This window comes from Canis lupus, chromosome 5 (genome assembly GCF_003254725.2).
Source record: "Canis lupus dingo isolate Sandy chromosome 5, ASM325472v2, whole genome shotgun sequence".
Lineage (NCBI taxonomy): Eukaryota > Metazoa > Chordata > Mammalia > Carnivora > Canidae > Canis > Canis lupus.
The window spans coordinates 27,232,356-27,254,746 of NC_064247.1; the positions used below are offsets into that span (position 1 = coordinate 27,232,356).

General features: G+C 36.5%; 1 long non-coding RNA gene across 3 annotated transcripts in view; it reads right to left on the reverse strand.

Annotated features, from left to right (window-relative positions):
- Positions 1-12,314, reverse strand: part of LOC112671426 (uncharacterized) — a 39,999-nt gene extending 27,685 nt beyond the window's left edge. For 2 of the 3 annotated variants that reach the window (XR_003143622.3, XR_003143623.3), the window contains exons 1-2: positions 12,146-12,313; positions 11,832-11,943 (exon numbers count right to left, since the gene is read on the reverse strand). This is a non-coding gene — a long non-coding RNA (uncharacterized LOC112671426). Of the gene's footprint in view, positions 1-11,831; positions 11,944-12,145 lie in introns of all 3 variants that reach the window. The other variant, XR_004815771.2, reaches the window with a different exon arrangement.
- Between the last annotated feature and the right edge of the window lie 10,077 nt (positions 12,315-22,391).

A 22,391-nucleotide genomic window follows, 5' to 3' on the forward strand; every position in this document is an offset into this window, starting at 1 on the left:
CCAGATAAGATCTTAATGCATAAAATGTCATTCTTGATCTTGAACTAAAAATGTAGAGATGACTTTATCTGTTTAAATTAAAAGTAGAATAACTGCAAATGAAAAAAAAAATCTTCTTTCCCGCTTAGGTTGATATAATGCTTTATTTAGGATTATTACTTAGATGTAACATGCTGATATGATGCTTAGTGAAGCCTTGGATCTTAAATGCTGAGTTTTCAATTTCTTTAATTTTTTTTATTTCTTGAAATAATAAAACCACCAATCCTCAAAGAAAAAATGTTTATGTGTTACATCATTCATATGATAGTGAAGTTCTAACACTGTCAACTGATTATAACATAGTCTAGTATCGCTAGGTTAGGCCGATATTCCTAAGTAATTCTGATGGTCCTTTTGAAGAGTTAGCTTCATATTGTTTTTATCTTATTTTATTTTATTTTATTTTATTTTATTTGAGCAGGGTGGAGGGAGGGGCAGAGGAAAAGAGAATTTCAAGCAGACTTCCTGCTGGGCTCAGAAGCCAAGGTGGGGTTTGATCTCAGGTCCTGAGATCATGACCTGAGCTGAAATCAAGAGTCGGACACTTAACCAACTGAGCCAGCAGGTGCCCCTTCATATCGTTTTTTGAAAGGAAAAAAAGAAGGAAGGAAGGAAGGAAGGAAGGAAGGAAGGAAGGAAGGAAGGAAGGAAAGAAAGAAAGAAAGAAAGAAGAAAGAAAGAAAGAAAGAAAGAAAGAAAGAAGAAAGAAAGAAAAGAAAGAAAGAAAGAAAGAAAAAGAAAGAAAAGGAAGAAAGAAAGAGAAAGAAAGAAAGAAGAAAGAAAGAGAAAGAAAGAAAGAAAGAAAGAAGAAAGAAAGAAAGAAAGAAAGAAAGAAAGAAAGAAAGAAAGAAAGAAAGAAGAAAGATAAGCTTTTTGTATCTAAATAGGTCAGTTGGACCTCTTTGAAATCAACTCAGAATTCAATTCTAAAGCAGGGTAGTGTCTGCGTTCAGTTCAGAGTAACCCGTTCATTTGTCTGGAGTTCTCTTTCACTTGTAGACTTTCATAAGCAAACATTCTGTCTTTCTGTTACGAGTCACTGACTCCTCATTTCCTGAACAGAGACCACTGACCAAGGTGGTGTCTGCTTATACACTAATGCTTGCTAGCTTTCAGCCAGGTCAGATTTTGAGGCATCCTGTTCTCTCTGCCATTTTAAGAGAGATCCGAAATTGCCTGAACTTGCTGAATATTTCAGCTCCATAGAGTTTTTCTTTAACAATAGCCAATTTTTCTGGATAAGGACAGAAAGCATGAATCTTTGAAATTGAAGAGATGACATGCATACTTTAATAGTGTTTTGGTAAAACACTCTAACTCATTTTCATTGTGTCTACGTGACAGGCTTACCTTGAAAAGAAGTTCACAGACTTACATTTTGCTCTGCTTGTCCACTAAAATTTAATAAAATCTTGGAATAAAGTTGGTTTTTCTTTTCTTTAAAGACAAATCCATATCTAAAGCAGTGATCCCTAATGAAGGCATTACCTCATATCTAACCAGATTTCCTTTGAGGTAGTTTGTCCATTTTTTTTTTTTTTGGTCTAGTTCATACTTATTCTATTGTGATCTGACCCCCAAATCCCATCATCAAACAAGAAGTGACTTCCCTCCCCTACATGCTCAAATCTTCCATACAGACTTCTCAGAGTGATTTCTTGTCTTTGTTTATATGCTTTTCTCACTAAACTTGGAATTGCAGAAAGAAGAAAAGAAATCATTTTCTATTTATTTTTGTTTTCATGGTCTCCATCATATTTTTGTTGAATCAGTGGTTTAAATAATACTTATTTTATGCTAGCATATACAATGGCCACTTAGTTCTGTAGCTTTGGACTACGTATTTATATTAAAGCTCAGCTTCCTCATTGTAAATGAAGACAATAATTCCTCCTTAGCATACCTCAAAGAATTTGAGGGTTAACTGAAATGAAACAAGGGGAGATGCCTTGTAAATTGTAAAATACTATACAAATGTGAGTAATATAAGAAATTAATCGTCATGCAAACAGATCCAAATTACCTATCTTGCTATTTATTTTTCTTTGCCAGAGTATATTTTTTCCACTAAAGCACTAAAATTAAAAACAAAAACTTTGAGATCTACTAAAACATGGCTTAAAAATTTTGGTTAGAGGGCACCTGGGTGACTCAGTGGTTGAGCATCTGCCTTTGGCTCAAATCATGATCCCAGGGTCCTAGGATGGAATCTCACACCAGGCTCCCCACAGGGGCCGTGCTTTTCCTCTGCCTGTGTCTCTGCCTCTCTTTGTGTGTCTCTCATGAATAGATAAATAAAATCTTTTAAAAAATTAGGTTAGAGACTTAAAAGTAGGGAGATGGATTTTGATCCTACTTATATTAAATCTTGTCCACTTAGAGGAACATATAGAAAGATGTTCAAAAAGTGTCAGTGTGTTTTCAGGTGGGTTTTGCATTAATTTTTAAACATTTTATGGATTATGTATTTTTGATAGGGCCTGTTTATAATTTTTATGGTTACAGAATAAGGGTCAAAAGACAAAATGTCAGGAAAAGATTGTCTCCCTTTACGGCTTTCCTTTTTCATATTCATTCCTCAGAACTCTGCCCTGTACTTAATGAAAATACACTTGGAGAGATACCAGTGATCACTCAGTTGCCAAGTGCAATACTCTTCAACTCCTTCAACTTACAAGACAGCCCTGGAGCTGTGTGGATACTCCCTCATTCCCCAAACCTTTTCCTCCCTTGATCTCAGGAACATCTTATTCTGCATGTCCTTTTGCTTCTCTGAATAATCATTCAATTGCCCTCTTTTCAGCTGACTTTTCTTCTGGTCTTTTAAAAAATATAATTTTCAGTAAAGGATAAGATTATGACTTTAAAGCCCATATAAAAATGAACATATTTTAAAGATCTACTAATTTAGTGAGGGATTCAAACAAATGTTATAACTGGTTCAAAAAATAATTTAAAAACGGGCACATTTATAGATCAAGAGTATGGAAATAGATATGTAAATGGTGGCAGGACTGGTTTTTCCACAGGGTAGAAGTGAAGATAATTAAACCTCTACCAGACAAGACATAATTTGCATGTATATCAGTGACCCACAATTTACAAAGAGTTGTAAAATAGACCAAAGTCAATGAAAGGTTAGAAATTAATAATTCCTAGAAGTCTGTGCTATATGTAGACAGTTCACAGCATTTTGTGAAACTTATTCTATTGAAAGTTATTGAAACTTACTTTTTTTATACCTCCTCCTATTAATATCCTATTAATATCATTGTTTTTCTATACCCTGATTCTTTCTTTTCCCATTCTACACATTCCTTCTGCTTCCATACTAAATTTAGGTATATGGACAAAGAGCACGGGTGGTTTTTTTTTTTTCCTCCATAAGCATGTAGGTACTTGTTTAGTGATCACTTAACGACTTATGTTAATTTTAATCATAATAAATCCCAGTTGATCATGGTGCATGATCTTTTTAATGTATTGTTGAACTTGATTGGCTGATAATACATTAAGAATTCTCGCATCTATACTCAGGAGGGATACTAGCCTGAAGTTCTCGTTTCTTGTCGTTTCCTTGCCTGGCTTTGGTAACATTGGCCTTGTGAAGTAAGTTTGAAACTACTCCCTCCTCTACTTTTTGGTACAGTCTAAGAAAGATTAGAATTCTTCTTTAAGTGTTTGGTAAAATTCACCAGTGAAACCTTCTGGTTCTCGACTTATTTTCATTACGAGGATTTTGACTACTGACTCAATCTCTCTCCTCTGTCCTGTTCAGATTTTTTATTTCTTCCTGATTTCAAACTTCAGTATGTTTCTAAGAATTTATCCACTTATAGGTTGTTCAACTTATTGGCATAAAATTATTCATAGTAACCTCTAATTATCCTTCGTATTTCTGCAGTGTCAGTTTTAGCATCTCTTCCATTTATACTGTTATTTGTTGGAGGCCTCTCTCCTTCTTGATGATTCCAGTTAAAGATTGGTGCATTTTGCTTATCTTCTCCAAAAGCCAACTCTTAGTTTCATTGATCATTGATACTGTTTTTTTAGTCTCCAGTTCATTTATTCTCATTCTGATCTTTGTTATTTCCTTCCTTCTAGTAACTGTGAGCTTAATTTAGTCTTCTCTTTCTTGTTCCTTGAGGCATAAAGTTAGATTGCTTACCTGAGATCTTTGTTTCTTTTTAATGTACTTATGACTATGAATTTCCATCTTAGATATGCTTTTGACATATCTCATAGTTTTTGATCTGCTGTATTTCCATTTTCATTTGTCTCAAGATATTTTTTAATTGATTTTTTGAGTTCCTCTTTGACTCACTGGTTGTTCAGAAGCACATTGTTTAATCTCCACAATATTTGTGAATTTTCCGGTTTTCTTCTTGTAATTAATTTCCAGTTTCATATGATTGGGGTCAGGAAAGATATATGATATGATTTCAATCTCCTTAAATTTAATAAGACTTATTTAATGGCCTAATATGTGATCTATCCTGGAGAATGTCCTATGTGCTCAAGAAGAATGTGCATACTACTGCTATTTATTGGGATGTTCTGTATATGTCTCTTAGGTCATCTGGTCTAACAGAGCCTAATTCCAGTGTTTCTGTATTCATTTTCTGCCTCGATAATCTATGCATTGTTGAAAGTGGGATATCAAAATTCCCTATTATTACTCTATTGCTATCTATGTTTTCCTTTCATGTGTGTTAATATTTCCTTTATGTATTTAAGTGCTCTTATGTTGGGCCAAAAGTATTTACAAATATTATATTCTCTTGATAAATTGACTTTTTTATCACTAGATGATGGATTTTTTCACCTCTTGTTACAATCTTTGGTATAAAATCCATTTTGTCAAAGGATATTTATTGCAGAGATGCAAGAATGGTTTAACAGCCCCACATCAATCAGTATGATATACTATATTAACAGAATGAAGGATAAAAATCATAAGATCACTTCAACAAATGCAGAAAAAAACTTTAAAAATATTTAACATACTCTTATTATAAAAAGTCTCAACAAACTGGGTATAAAAGGAATGTATCTCTACATAGTAAAAGCCAGAGATGACAAACCCACAGCTAACATCATACTCAATAATAAAAAGCTGAAAACTTTGCTTTTTTTTTATAATAAATTTATTTTTTATTGGTGTTCAATTTGCCAACATACAGAATAACACCCAGTGCTCATCCTGTCAAGTGCCTCCCTCAGTGCCCGTCACCCATTCACTCCCACCCCCCGCCCTCCTCCCCTTCCACCACCCCTAGTTCATTTCCTAGAGTTAGGAGTCTTTATGTTCTGTCTCCCTTTCTGATATTTCCCACTTATTTTTCCTCCTTTCCCCTTTATTCCCTTTCACTATTATTTATATTCCCCAAATGAATGAGACCATATAATGTTTGTCCTTCTCCGATTGACTTATTTCACTCAGCATAATACCCTCCAGTTCCATCCATGTCGAAGCAAATGGTGGGTATTTGTCGTTTCTAATGGCTGAGGAATATTCCATTGTATACATAAACCACATCTTCTTTATCCATTCATCTTTCGATGGACACTGAGGCTCCTTCCACAGTTTGGCTATTGTGGACATTGCTGCTAGAAACATCCGGATGCAGGTGTCTCAGCGTTTCATTGCATCTGAATCTTTGGGGTAAATCCCCAATAGTGCAATTGCTGGGTCATAGGGCAGGTCTATTTTTAACTCTTTAAGGAACCTCCACACAGTTTTCCAGAGTGGCTGCACCAGTTCACATTCCCACCAACAGTGCAAGAGGGTTCCCCTTTCTCCACATCCTTTCCAACATTTGTGGCTTTGGCTTCCTGCCTTGTTAATTTTCCCCATTCTCACTGGTGTGAGGTGGTATCACATTGTGGTTTTGATTTGTATTTCCCTGATGGCAAGTGATGCAGAGCATTTTCTCATGTGCATGTTGGCCATGTCTATGTCTTCTTCTAAAACTTTGCTTTTAAGATCAGGGATAAGATAAGGATACCTACTATTGCCATTTTGATACCAAATAATACTGAAAGTCCTAATTAACTAGGCAAGAAATTTAAAAAAAAAAAAAAAGAAAAAGAAAGGCATTTGAATTGGAAAGGAAGAAGTAAACTTGCCTCTTTTTGCAGAAAAATGATATTAGATATTTTTAAAAAGAACCTGAAGATGCCACCAAAGGCTTATTAGAACTAGTAAACAAATTTGGTAAAGTTACAGGATACAAGTCTCTACAAAAGTCAGTTGTCTTTCTATACACCAATGACAAACTATCAGAAAGAGAAATAAAGAAAATAATCCCTTTAAAATCACATCAAAAGGAATAAAATATAAAGGAATAAATTTAACCTATGGGATAAAAGACCTGTATGCTAGAAACTAGAAGACAATGATAAAAGAAAGTGAAGAATACACAAATAAATGAAATAGTATCTTGTGTTCATGGATTGCAAGAATTAATATTATCAAAATGTCCATTCTACTCAAAGCAATCTATAGATTCAATTCAATCTCTATTAATGTTCCAATGGCAGTTTTTACAGATGTAGAAAATAACAATCATAAAATTTACATGGAACCACAAAACTCCCTGAATAGCCAAAGCCATCTTCTTTAGAAAGAAGAACAAAGCTTAAGGCATCATACTTCCTGATTTCAAACTACACTGTAAAGCAATAATAACAAAACAGTGTGATATTGGCATGAGAATAGACACATAGATCAATAGATCAGAAGAGAGAACCCAGAAATAAATGCATGAATATATGCTCAATTAATTTACCACAAAGGATCCAAGAATATACAATGGGAGAAAGGATAGTCTCTGATAAACACTTTTGGAAAATTAAATAACCACATTAAGAATCATGAAAGCGGACTCCTATCTTTTCCATACACAAAAATCAACCAAAATGGATCAAAGAATTGACTGTAAGACCTGAAACTAAAACTTCTAGAAGAAAACAGAAGGGGTAAACTTTTTGACACTGGTCTAGTAAATATTTTTTTTTTTTAGATTTGACCCCAAAATCAAATGCAACTAAAGCCAAATTAAAGTGGGACTATTTCAAACTATAAAAGTTTCTGCACAGCAAAGGAAACCATTAACAAAGTGAAAAGGCAACCTATAGAATGGGAGAAAACACTTGCAAATCATAAATCTATAAGACATCAATGTCCTAAATATATAATGATATCACACCCCTCACAGCAAAAAACAAAACAAAACAAAACAAAAAAACCTATGAATAATCTGATTAAAAATGGGCAAATGATCTGAATAGACATTTTTCCAAAATAAAGACACACAAATGGCTCACCAGTACATGAAAAAAGGACTTGACATCACTAATCATCAGGAAAATGCAAATCAAAGCCAAAATGAGTTATCACCTTACACCCGTTAAGATGTCTGTTAGCAAAATACAAGAGATGAATGATGCTGGTAAGAATATAGAAAAAAGAGAACCTGCACTGTTGGTGAGAATGTTAAATGATATAGCCATAATGGAAAACAGTCTGGAGTGTCCTCAAATAATTAAAAATGGGACTTCCTCATGATCTAGCAGTATCAGGTTTGGGTATATATCCCAAGCAAATGAAACCATTATTTCAAAGAGATATATGTATTCCCATATTCATTGCAGCATTATTTAAAATAGCCAAGGTATGGAAATAACCTAAATATCTACCTACAGATAAAAGGATAAAAAAAGGATAAAGAAAATGTGGCATATATTATATAGAATATTATTTAGCCTTAAAAAGAGAAGAACATACTATCATATGAATGGAATAACCCGGAGAACAAAATGCTATGTGAAAAAGCCAGACAGGGAAAAAAAGACAAATACTATAGTATATCACTTAAGTGTGGAACAAAAGAAGAAGAAAAAGAAGAAGACGGAGCAGGACGAGGAGGAGGAGGAAGAGGAGGAGAAAGAGAAGGAGAAAGAATAGGTCAGGAGGAGGAGGAGAAGAAGAAGAAGGAGGAGGAGGAGGAGAAGGAGGAGGAGGAGGAGGAGAGGAATTAGATAAATTGAATTCATTCATAGACACAGAGAATAGAAATATGGTTGTGAATGCCTAAGGTATGGGGGAAATAGGGAAAGATTGGTGCAGAGCACAAACTTTCATTTGTAAGATTTATAAGGTCTGATAATCTAATGTAAAACATAGTCACTAGAGTTATTAGCACTGTATTGTATACTTGAAATTTGCTAACAAAGTAGAAGTTAAATGTTCTCAACATAAAGAAAAAAAGATAAAAATACCAAGTGATGGGTGATTAATTCTATCTTTTCATAGTGTGTATGTGTATACATTGTACACTTTATTTTTTTAAGATTTTATTTATTTATTCATGAGAGACACAGAGAAAGAGAGAGAGGGGCAGAGACACAGGAAGAAGGAGAAGTAGGCTCCATGCAAGCCTGATGTGGGACTCCATCCTGGGTCTCCAGGATCACGTCCTGGGCCAAAGGCAGGCACTAAACCGCTGAGCCACACCCAGGGATCCCACATTCTACACTTTAAATATCTTACAATTTTATCAATTATACCTCAGTAAAGAAATTTAAACACCTAATAGAAATTAGCACTACTGAACTATATCCTTTAAAATGATTAAGGTAGGTGCACCAGGGGGTTCAGATGGTTGGTTAAGTGGCTGCCGTCTGTTCAGGTCATGATCCTGAGGACTTGGGATGGAGCCCCATATCAGGCTCCTTGCCCAATGGAGAGCCTGCTTCTCCCTCTGTCGCTCCGTCTCATTTGTTTTTTCTCTTTCTTTTTCTCTCTCTCTCGTGTGCGCATGTGCGTGAGCCCAAATAAATAAAATCTCTAAAAAAATAAATGAAGTTATTAAGATGGTAAAAAAAATAGATCTATGGAGTAAAGCATTTAAAAATTTTAAGTTACCATAAAACTTTACACTTGTATGGCATTTTCTGCATTTTGAAACCCTATGACATCCCTTATCTCAATTAATGTTTGTGTAAACCCGCAACCCCATAAGAATGCATTATTTTGCATTAAGGGAACCTGTTTTACAGGTGACTATGTGTGCTCAGGAGATTGACTCACCTAATGTATTAGTGACTGGAATATTGAGGTCTAAAAGTCTGATCTTATTTCTCTTTGTGTATTTTGTTTTCTAATATTTCAGGAAGAGAAAGTTAAGTGGAATTGGGCTTTCCAGATTATTCTAATGTGGTTGGCAGCTCTGACTGAGAGCTACTTTTCATAAAGTCTTGAGAATTGAGAGCTCCTGTGGAGTGAGCTATTTCCTAACAATCTGAAATTCATACTAGTCTTTTGCAGCATTGCACAGAGACCTAGAAAGACACACTGTCACTCACAAGAAAGAAAACTTTGTGGTTGTCTCACTGGGAAACATTCACTTTATGTCATAGCCAATGCCTGCTCTATCATCTCATTTAAATCTCTACAAGGACATCAGTATTTCCTGTTTTCAAGAGTCTATGCCCTTGCACTTGAGGAAGAGAAAAGAAACAACCTTATTTTGCATCTGCGATTTATAACAATGCAATGTAGTTTTATTGGTGTTTTTTTTTTAAGAAGTATGTGTGTGGGTCTGCCTTTCCTATCTGTATTCTTCAAGGCAGCACAAAGCTATATGCATATGAAAACGATACTGCTTATGAATCATCTATATTCTTAATCACTTCTGTTAATGCATTTGTGTACAGATGGTAGTCATTAGCCCTACATATGATTTATATAAACAGTATTTAAACAAGAAAAATCAATACCAGAAAAAGAAACCTTTCTACATGTGTAATGAAAAAAAACAAAAAAACAAGAAAACAAAACCCAGTAATCTTCCATTTGGTGTCCCATCTCTCCTGATATCTCTCTACAAGATACGTATGCTTTCCTTCATCATTTCAACTGTTTAACATATTACATATTAATCTTGAAAATTCCATTACTATCCTTTATTACAGATTAAAGGGATCTTTCAAATACTACTTGAATATACATGAGTAAGAGACATGACCTTTGTCCAGCTGCTATTATCGTGCTACATACACATTTTGTTTTATTTTTTGGCAGTATAAAAATACACTATATTCAATATTAAAACAATCATAAGTCTCCCCTTTTCCACTTTGTAGGCATGTAAAGCCATACTCTTTTTTTCTACAACAGTGGTATCAAAATGTGACATCTTTTCTCTGAGAAGACATGGGAGCCAAAAATAGCGTGAACACAGTTTAGAAAAATACCATGCCACAGAGAGCCTCTCGTTCTAGCATCCAAACTATATAACAGGATGCTGCCTGTTTACCTCAGGCCAAAATTGTCATTTGCACCAAACTGGGCCTCCACATTTCCTCCGGCTAGTAGTCTATCATACATGTACTAGGGGCTTCTCTGAGCACTAGTGTTCATATTTACTCTACACTGAATTGGATTTTTGCCATCTATTAGGGGATTAGATGCACTACATCTCCTTACTTTTGTCTTTGTTGCCCAGTCATTCTAATCTGAACTGAAATAACTCAGCACTGGCATGTGTGGAGTTCACTTTGCAATTAGATACAAATATTGATATGAGAAATTTAATGCCAGGTCACAAATTAATAAATTCAAAGGAATTCAAGGTCAATAAAAGATTCATATCTACATTAACTGCATTGTCCTTTGGAACTAAAGCAGCTTCACATTTATTTTTGCTGCTAAAACTGTACCTATAGGCTTGCTGATCACACGGTGGCTGGAGAAAGTTGGACGGGGCAGCATGCACTTGGCAAAGTGGAGCCTTCCAGGCCCTCACCCTCAACTTCCTTTAGCAGACACGCTCAGGGTAAGTACTGGGGATGACACACAGCAGCCAGGCCATGGCTAAGACCAGAATTCCCATTCCAGACTCTCTTCTTCAAAAGGAAAGGGTTTAATTGAGTCCAAATGAAGACCATTTCTTCAAGTGTAAAATGTGAATTCAAATTCAAAGAACTTGCTCACCTTTAGAGTCTGTTTTTATGATTATCTCCAGAATGATTAAAAGTAAATTGTGGTGGATTATAATTAATCAATAGCCATCTACAACTCTTAATCGTCCTCTTTAACAGGGCTGAGTGACTCGTGCAAAGGCATTTGTTTTCCAGGAGAAGGAAGAGTGGAAGAATTTGAAAACTCCTCCGTCTCCCCACCAGGTATAGTTTCTCAAACCTGACTTATAAACCGAGATACAGGATGAGATTTCACGTGGGGCTAATTAAGGTCTTTGGTAGGACATGGGCTAACTACTATTTCTGAGATTTTATTTTATTTTATTTTTTAAAATATTTTATTTATTTATTCATGAGAGACACAGAGAGAGAGAAAGAGAGAGGCAGAGACAGATGGAGAAGCAGGCTCCATGCAGGGAGGCCGACGTGGGACTCGATCCCTGATCTCCAGGATCAGGGCTGAAGGTGGTGCTAAACCGCTGAGCCACCCAGGCTGCCCTATTCCTGAGATTTTAATAAAGTAAGAGACCTACCTAAATGCTGGACTTATTCACATTTAATAACCAAATGACTAGAAGGTGATTTTTCCTGGGGAGGTAAACGCTACTATTGAATGAATGTGGATACAGACAGGCCCCTGTTCTAAATGTTCTATTGGGATTAACTCATTGATCTCCAAAACAATCTAGTAAGATGGATGCTATTATTGGTCTCATTTTTCATATGTTAGAAGTGTGGCCCAGAAAGGTAAATTCCCCAAAATTTCATAATGAGGGAGCCGGGCATTACCTACAGGTTCATACCTTGAGTGGAACCCTAGCATCTCAAAGGCAGCCTGATGTCCTTTCTAGGGCCCAGCATCTGGTGGAAAGTGCAGATCACTTCAGTGAATGCAGTTTTATTCCTCGCTGCTGCCTGTAGTATAGAACAGAAAGAAACTTGCCTGGAGGCTTTCTTCCAGAGACAGTAGAAGTTTCTCACCCGTAAAGAGTCACTTGTAAACTACTGGCTGTGAGGATGAGAAAACATGAATTTTAGCTTCTGCCACGAACCATAAAGGATAATCCAAGAGCCAAAGTTGTGAGAAAAATGACCTTGAGCATCAGCAGTAACCAACCTTTATCTTCATTCTGGAACGTGTCAAGCTGTTTGTCTAATTGTCCTTCACACTTTCTACTACTTTCCTCCTCTTCCATGGGAGCTCAACTGTCTGTGTTCTCTGGAGGGAAAAATCAAACTGTAAGAGCAGCCAGGACAGCAGGCCCCAGACCCGCCCATGGACTTCCTGGAAGTGCTGACTCATTTAGAGTGCACTCCCAGACACGCAGCAGGGTCACCGCTTCATGGGTCCTGGCAGCAGCTGACTTCCTCCTCTTTTTTTTTTTTTTTTTTTTTTGACTTCCTCTTCTTAACTCATCTCAAGTGCCCACCATTTGAATTCTACCCGAGGATCCACAATGAAGTTCTACTCTGTTGAAAAGTATACTTATCAGGCACTAACTGAGAGAGATACAGATGTGAACAAGTAAAAACAGGTCCTTGATAAACATATAGCATGGGGTCTTACCTGCAGCCTGCCACGGGAGCTGTGCCCTACTACTCAGAGGCCATGACACCAGCAACTACAACCATATCATAGCACCTGCTAACTATTAAGTGTTCTCTGTACACCTGACATTATGATAAACACTTTGCCAACTTGATCTTAATGAATCTTTGTAATTGCCTAATAAAAAAAAAGCTGCATTAATCTTATTTTATTAATGAAGAAACTTGGAAACACAAAACTTGGTAATTTTGCCAAGATCACACAGCCCAAACTCCTAGCCACTAAGGACAATGAAGACAAGGACGGGGAAGGGGAGATCTTTCTTTAATCTTATAATAACCTGGAAATCACAACTGTGTTCTTAAACTAGTTCTTGCTCTGGGAATTACAAAGGGTTGGTGTAGAGGAGTAGGGGTTCTTGAGCCTTGACAATTGGAGCAGGAGTGAACCACACAGCACAATGAAAATGTGTCTGCAAGCCCAAGTGGAATGAATACCCTCTCTAACTCTCTGGATACTTAGAAGCATGAGAGGAGCCAAGGATGGAGATATTCTTTCTGGGGTAGCTAACATGTTAGCTCCTTTGGAATGCCTTCAGTTATGTTTTTGTACTAGAAGACTTTTTGTGATTATTTTTAAAATTTAGGTCATAAAGCAAATTTGCAGTGAACTGCCCTATGACCTCTGCCTGTTGCTTCTTTCTTTAGCATCCTTGAGTTTGCTGGGGTTTTGAGTGGGATGGTTGTTGAGCCCATGGTCTCACCATGCAGCCTGGATCAGCATATATGCAGGGAAAAAAAATGTTCAGCTCTGCTAAGCAGTGGCGTAGTTTGGGCTGTGTTTATCTTCTTATGCAGGAATCAGGTGAGTCTGTACTTACCTACGAGGATGGGAATCACTCTTGGAAATTTGAGATAAATGGCATCGTGGCCTTGACTTGCCTTCAGTGGCGCCTCGGCAGCTACCTAATGTCTTCATCCCACTCCTTGCTCTTCAGGCTCCTAATGAGGCCTAATTTTATCAAGGTTCCATGTGCTCTTCTTCATATAACATACATGGAAAATAGTTGTTCATTCTTCAAGCAAATTAATTAATCAAGTTTTGAGAAGATGGAATTCAGAAAGCAACATGACTATCATATGGAAGCAGTCATGTGGTTCATTAGGAAATGAGGGAATCATGTCACTTTACTGAATCTTTTTTTTTTTTTTTTTTGGTGTTCCCATTATGTCACTGTAATACAGTGAAAAACCAAACATCACCTTAAAAAACTAATTTTTAAAATACGTATACACAGTTAGCTATTATTTTCTATCAACTGTGGCTCACAATTTCTCAAATTTCCCAGTATTCACTGGAAATGCGACTGTGGAATTTTAGTAGATTTACTAGATGAAGCATTTTATTAGTTAAAAATGTTTTCTAGAATCCAGGGCAGATGTAATTTTAGGTTTGAAATGAGAATGATGCTGAAGACAGCATTCTTCCTCCTTGACCTTCTTCTCAAAACACATTGCTTCAGGGCTTTGCAGAAGAAAATGTGAAAGAAAAAATGATGTGTCAATTTCCACAAGACAAGCAAGGATATTAAATGTAGCCTGATTTGACTGATAAATCATTCTTGTACTCTTATCAAAATGCATCTTGCTTATTATAATTCTTAGACTTTTCTCTAAGCCATTTCCTAAGCCTACTTCTTAAAATGTATGATCTGAAATGTTGAAATCTCCAACCAGACCATCAAAAACATACATTTATAATAAATAAGTTGGGGCATCCCAGGTGGCTCAGCGGTTTAGCTCTGCCTACAGTCCAGGGTGTGATCCTGGAGTCCTGGGATGGAGTCCCACGTCAGGCTTCCTGTGTGGAGCCTGTTTCTCCCTCTGCCTGTGTCTCTGCCTCTCTCTCTCTCTCTCTGTCTTTCATGAATAAATAAATAAAATATAAAATATAAAATAAAATAAAATAGTCTAAAGCATTAAATTAAGACATTAGTACCCCATGGTATGTTAAACTATTCCTTAGATCTTCACATTGTTTTTGGTGAAAGGTCACATACAGAACTTGATTATGGTGACAGATAAGCATTGGAACAACACAATGAAAAGCAGTGAGATGAACAGTTAAGACATCCTGTATTTGCATGTCTCTATAAACAGACTGTAAATTTGCTAAATCACAGAAATGACCTCAAGTTGAGGTCAGAGAATATTATATTCTAACACCATGATACACAGGAAAACATTATTAGAAACTGCCAAGATTAAACTTTTTAAATTGTATTATCTATAGTTTTCCTGTGAACTAGAATTCAAAGGAATAGTGTTTCCAAATTGCCATTTTTAAGGACTTACTTTGTTGCCTAAACTTGTTATTTCTCAGATAGATTATTTGCAATAGAAATTCACTGTTAACCCAGAAAGGGACCATAAACACATACCTATAACACTGGACACAAGTAAGCCTGGCCAATGAGGTCATGATCACATCTCTCCTACTTGAGAATCAGCATCCTTAACTGTGGACTCTGTGTGTCAGCTTGTCTTCCTTCAAACCAGTGATGCCTCTACATTGATTTAAGCTGTAATTCATGCAAAATAATCACTTTCCTGACTTCTCAACTAATTTTTTCTTGATCTCCAAGATCCAGAAAAATAAAATACAAATTTCCTCAAACATACAGGTAAAGAAGTATATATGGAAACACTAGAAGTCAATTTAAAAAGATATAATATAAGATTATGGGTTTTGCTATTATTTAGTTTTTAATGGATATTACATCATCTTTTCAATAGTAATATTGAAATATCTCCATCCTTGGCTCCTCTTATGCTTCTAAGTGTCCAGAGAGTTAGAGAGGGTATTCATTCCACTTGGGCTTGCAGACACATTTTCATTGTGCTGTGTGGTTCACTCCTGCTCCAATTATCAAACAATCCTTCCAGCTACTGTTGTCCTTCACAAATAAAACCTATTTATCTTTTAAGAACTGTCTTAAAGTCCATGTTTGTGAAGATTTTATTTACTGCCTGCCCAAAGCTGTAGTGATTTTCTACTCTAAATCTATATTCTTTTGTGAATTTTATCCTTAAATGTTGAAAAAAAAAAAGTCATTTGCATTGTGCCCACCATGACTTACCAAATAGTAGGAAGCTAAATTAATTTCTACTGTGTTTACAGCATTTACTACAGTATCTAATAAAAGTTTACCCTAATAGCTCAATAAAAATCGGTTGATAGAATTTGAGCCTCTGAGAGGCCATCGTTTTCTTTTTAATTCGCAGTCTTTTTAAAGATTTTACATAATTTTAACAAAAACAGGCAAAAATATGGATGCTGCTTATTGAATTAGAATCTCAAGATACGTGTTTGTCCATCCTCCTCATCATTTTCCTTCTAATATGTAAGTCATACCAAAGTTTTCTTAAATGTGCTCTTTTTCCCCAAAATCTGTATGCCTCCACATTTACACTGGATACTTTGAAAAAAGGCCCTCCATTCTCAGTTCTTATAATTTTGTAAAAATTTAAAAGTATCTGGGTTGTCTTTACATTAAAGTAAAATATAAATTTTATGATGTAGGGCCATTCAGAAATGACAGCCATTTAGTTGTTTGTAAGCTCTGTCAGTGTACAAGGAGCTGGCTCACACTGTATCTCAATGAGTTATGTAGGCTTCACTTTTATTATGTATGATTGACTGCGGAGCTTAATATTGAATAAAATAGCTGCCACAGCTGCTCAAAATGGGTATAAATCAAGAATTTCACTCTAGGTGGCATGTTGCAGTGTGAGAACCTAATTTACACTGGAAGGCAGTGTGTCCTTGTGGAGAAAGATCTGCCCCAGGTAAAAAGTGGAAACAACACAAATGGATCTATACAATAGCTCTTGCCATAAGCATTTTCCTCCCATCTTTAGCATCAAGGCCCATCAGAGTTTAAAATGAGTGAGTTGTCAATTTATGTTCCCTAAAATAATTACTCTTTCTCAAACACAATCACTAAAAAGAGAGAGAGAGAGAGAGAGCAAAAACAAAAAACACCCAAGGCCATAATGACCAGAGTTGTTTGTTTTGTTTTGCTTTAACAGCTTTAATGCAAATAATTTGCATATATAAAATTCACCTCTGGTGAGTGTACAACATAATTTTATAGGGAGAGCTAGAAGACCATTTGGTGGGAGAAAGATCTTGGAGCAAAAACTCAAGATAATGCCCTTCAAACGGCATCCCCAACAGATCTCCCTGAGCTGCTCACAGATGAAGCTTTCCACTGCATATTTGCTAAACCATACACCTTCATTCAGATTTTTAAAACTTTCACAGGCAGAGGGAGAAGCAGGCTTCTCGCAGGGAGCCCAATGTGGGACTCGATCCCAGGACCCCAGGATCACACGTTGGGCCGAAGGCAGATGCTCAACCGCTGAGCCACCTAGGTACCCCAATTTTTAAAACATTCTGTAACTAAATAGCTACTGGAGTAGTTACACTATTTTCTTCACATTGTTGTTAGAAACAAATCACTTAATCATATGGAGATTCTTTAAAGAATAGTGCCACCCAAACGTATCCTGATAACAAATAACACGTTTACATGTTTTCTGCAAGACAGCAGATAAACTAAAAACCTCTGCAAACACAGGAAATATAGCATCTCATGTAAAACTTTCAGAACCAGGTGAAGAGGAGATGGGAGGAGTGTATGCTTCTGAGAATGAAACAGGGCTACTAAGCAGGACAAGTTTCAATGCACAGGCTCAGATACATAAACTCTCTATGAAACACCTCAAAACAGCACTGTTCTCCATCTGTGAGCTCAGCCTGCCCTTCTCTCCAGCCAGGCAGCAGGGGCTCTCCTGGCTGACAGAAACACTCATTTCCGGAGGTTCATTGTTGGAAAGTTTGCTCCAAGTACAGCGGGATAGGGAGCTGTCACCAAATCTGTGATCCCCGTGGAGACATAGGGAGTCTACTCTGCACGTGGTGTTCAAAAGCCACCCCAATTCTGAGAAATTGAAACAGAAATTAAGAAGGCAGAGTTTAAGATTCAGTAATTTGAACTTCCCCTCTTGACTCCATCTAGTGAGTCATACGGAAATGATTCAACATTTTCCAACTTACAAATACCTTCAGACATACCCATATGATTTTAAACATGAGCTTTCTGTCTTCAAAACAAATGAAAGAAAAATTTATCATCCTATATAAACTGACAATAACCTGTTTATAAATCTCACCACTGGAATACTTCAAGGAAGGGAAGAACAGGAATGTTTAAGGACCAAACAGCCAAGAGTCTGAGGAAACTACTTACTTAGTGAAAATTACTTGTATCTGCTGATAGCATGGCAAACAAAGCTGAGAAATCCTGAGGCCTCATCGTCTGGAAGTTGACTCCCACACGCTAAGTAGGAGACAGGCACACATGCATAAGCAAGCCTCCCTTTCCTTCAGTGATCTGTGAGATGAAGTCTTTTCTGATGTTCTTAAGCAAAGTTAAGTGGGTCTTCCTTTGTTGATTATGCCTTTGCTTGTACCCTTACAAAGGTTTTTTGCCACACTAAGATAATTAATAGATATTAACATCAAACCAAGATATCTATTTTATGATTTAACGTGCTAACAAATCTAGAGGCTTGCAAGGTGTCATAAGTGAAAATCTATATAGTTCCCATCAGAATTTCTGAAAGGAATCCCCAAATATATTCAGTTCTATAATACTGCTCATGCATGAAAACAAAGTACTAATCAAAATAGACCTACATCTACTGAATGGTAAAATTCAGGAACATTGTAACAGAAAATTCTACTAGGGATTAGGTAGAATGTCAAAGACTGATGAATCATTCATAAAGAGTGAGGAAAAACACACATTAAAATACAGCTATATTTGAGTTTCATGCTCCTATGTTATGCTGTCCAAAATATGATCACTGGGACACTTGGGTGGCTCAGCGGTTGAGCATCTGCCTTCAGCTCAGGGCGTGATCCTGGAGTCCCAGGATCGAGTCCCACATCCGGCTCCCTGCATGGAGCCTGTTTCTCCCTCTGCCTGTCTCTCTCTCTCTCTTTCTCTCTTCTCTCTATCATGAATAAATAAATAAAATCTTTAAAAAAATTATGACCACCTTCAGCCTATAATTTAAAAATGATTGCTATCCAGTGTGCCTGTATAGTATTAGATAGCTGTAAGCCTTTGAAATCATGTGTTTTATAAGTTAGTGTTCTAGTTTCCCTAAGAACATGTATTTGAAAGTGTTAACTCATGGTTTATTTCTTTTTGATTAATTTTTATTTTGAGAAACTGGTCTCTAAAGTAAAGAATTATTCATTGTACATTTTATTTATTTGTTTTTCTTTTGTGAGTGTTGGATATACAGGAAATAGGTTTCTTTCCAGGTCCTGGCTATGGACTCAAGAACTCTGGAGAGACATTTCAGAAATACTGTAATAGCTTAAAAGGATGCAGGATCATTGACCATCATCATTTCTGCATGGTAGACCTTTAAACATTTTAGTCTGACCTCAAGACACTACATAGAAACCATTTTTTATATAGTTTTAAGCAAGATTTAAATACAATCTTTTCTTTCTTGTTTTTAATAAGAAACACTATAAAATTTAAGAACAAAATAAAGCATTTCCTTCTTTTAAAATGTCTCAATAAAATATTTTTTTTGTGATTATTAGGTGACATCTTATGCTAATACTATTCCATAGATATTACTGCCCAAAGTCATAAAGGGTCATATGAGAGCACAAATTATTTGGAAAGAACTTAGCTCCATCTCTTGAATCACAAACTCTCCTTGGGATCACTGTTGGGTAGTTAATACAGTAATAACCTTTCTCTATAAAGATCTATGATAATTAGATAGTAGGCAGACTGCACTAAAATAACCATGGTAGCATTAAAGCACTACCAAGTTTCTCTAAAACAAATGAACTATTTTGTAGCTAACAAAATGATAATAGCCAGACATTTTTGCGTGCTATTTAAGTACTTTTCTAAGAGCTGTACATGTATCAAATCAATGAATATTCACAATGATTCCATTGTGGGACCCAGGAAATTTAACAAAAATCCCCTACCCCTGGACAAGCAGAGCAGGACTAACTCCATTTTGTGCTACACCTGCCACCTCCTGTATCACCCCCACGTGACCTGCTTCTTGCTTAAGGCGCTGCCCCACCCTAGTCAACCGCTGGGCACATCCGAATGGGAAATCGGCTCATAACAATGTAACTCTGCCTTGTGCCCACCAAAACTGCGGGCCAATTCTGACCAAAGTAATAGGCCAGCTCAAGTGGATACTATAGGGTAAGGTGTAATTCAATCGGCCACCTGCGTGTGGACCGACATGACTGTGCAACTTTCTACGTATGTTACAATCCCATTGGCCACTGGCCCCTAGAAAGCTGCCAAGCGTCTCAGCCCGGGCTCCCTCCGAGTTCCTGCTCTGCTGTGTGGGGTACACTTGGACCCACGCCCGGGCTTGGAAATAAACCCTCGTTTGCATCGGTGTAGGCTCGTTGGTGGTTTCTCGGATTCGCATGCAATCTTGGGCACAACACCATGAGATAAGTCGTAATGGTACCTACAATTTGTGGATAAAGAATTGAAGCACACAGGAATTATTAGCAGGTCTGAGTTTCCAAAGCTAGCATGAAAAAGTCCAGATTTGAATTTAGGCAGCATGACTCCAAGATTCCACTCTTAGCCACTCACTATGCCACCTGTAAAAAAATAAATCTCTTCGTGTTCTTCACTTAAACCACATCTTCAAATGAAAGTAATAGAAACATCACTATGGTGTGTGGCTCAGCACCACCTGTCTTAGGATGCAGAGACAATTCCAACTTTGAACATGAGACTTAAATAGGCAACCTGGTATATTCTTGTAGGGTTCTCAAAATGTATTTCAAAATGAAAGAGAATTAAGGCAAATTATTAAGAGAAACAAAGTAAATGAGGGAGTAAGATGAGTAAGCAACTTTCAAAAATTTCTTTCCTCAAAAGTTCTTGATTAAACCTGTACATCAGGGAAACCCAAATGAGGACAGTCACTACACCAACACAGTTCTGTGTAACTTCTTAAAATAAGCTTCAATTTTTATCATTCCTACCTTTTCCATTCCCGCTTCCATTGAACTGCTTCAAAAGTATTGTAAACTTAGAATTTACAATACTATGTAGTTATTTGAATTATGAATTTATGATAAATATGTAATTTGCATAACAAATGTCATCTCTCTCAAATCTAGATTAGAAAATGCCAAATGACTTTTAAAATACATAAAAATATTTAAAAATACATCTGAGTATATTGTAAAAGGGTTTTCATTGGTTCTTGATACAGCTAAGGTATATTCTATATACATTGACATGGTATAAAAAGATTTTCGGCATGTTATAAAACTAAGCATAAATGACTTCCACATCTAGCCAATGTGGAACAACAGGGATTGGATTTGCCCTTCTGTCCAAAACAACCAAAAATAAAAACCATGAAAAAATACAAAACAACGGTTTTCATGATATTACATAGCAGGTAATAAAGAACAGATGTTTCTGAGAGAGGAGAAACGGACTAGGTGAATCCTAGAAAGCCCCAATCTTCTTTCTTTGGGGAGTGAGCTCAGGCTAGAGTGCAATGTTGAAAAATCTGAGTGGTGAGTTTAGTGTTCACCCTGAGCCAAGGAGAAAAAGCCCTGTGAAACAGGGAGGAAAAAGGATCTGGACTTTGAGGGGAGAGGACCAGAGAGGAGGCAGCTACAGATAGAGAGGAGCAAAGGGCAGGTGAGATAGAGAGAAAGGGAGAGAAATCTGGAGATGTGCAGCTTAGTACTGATTAGTTCATGCATGCAAGGTGACTACCAGAGACCAAGGGAAAAGCCTCCAAAAGAATTAGAGGGAGCAGTAAGGAGAACTCACACTGGCCCAGGAATGTAGTGCCTGTTCCAACAGCAAGAATGGAGACTCTTGTAATTCAAGAATGTACCTGGGTATACAGGTACAGAGTGAAATATGGGGATTACTCTGTAAATGCAATAAAATTAACTGAAGAGTAAAAGCAGAGCTCCTGCTTAAAAAATCTTTAAAAAGCAGTCCAAAAGGATCAAATAATTTTCATATGAATTAACTGTTCATGAATATATGGAGAAGTACCAAAATACCCAGCACCCAAGGAGATAAAAAAAAAGTAGTTGCTGGCATCCAGTACAGAATTACCAGGCATGAAAAGAAATAAAAAATACATGATGACAGTCAATTGGAACTAGCCTTGAGAAAAATACAGATAATAGAATTAATAGATAAAGACATCACCATAATTATTAAAGTTTATTCCGTATGTGAAGCTAAATTGCACACGATAAGCAGAGAAGTGGAAAGAGCTGAAATTCATATTTGCAGAGCTGAAAGCAATGCCTCAGGTAAAAAATAAACTGGATGGTATTAACAGTACCTTAAACATTACAGAAGTAAAGATCAGGGATAGAGTAATAGAGACATCCAAAACAAGACACAGAACATTAACAAAGATTCCGTGAGCCACGGGACAATTTCTAAAAGTCTGATGTATGTGTAATCTGAGGGCCTTAAGAGGAGGAAACAGAGAGACAAAAGGTAAATTTTCAAAGAATGATGTCAACTTTTTCCCAAATATGATAAAAACTAGAAGCACAAAGATTTAAGAGTCTCAGTGAACCTCAAGCAGAAGGAAAAATTTTAAAAACGATATCAAGTCATATTATAACAACCGGCTTACCAAGGATGAGAAATTCTTAAAAACAGAGAGAAAGGCATAAGTAC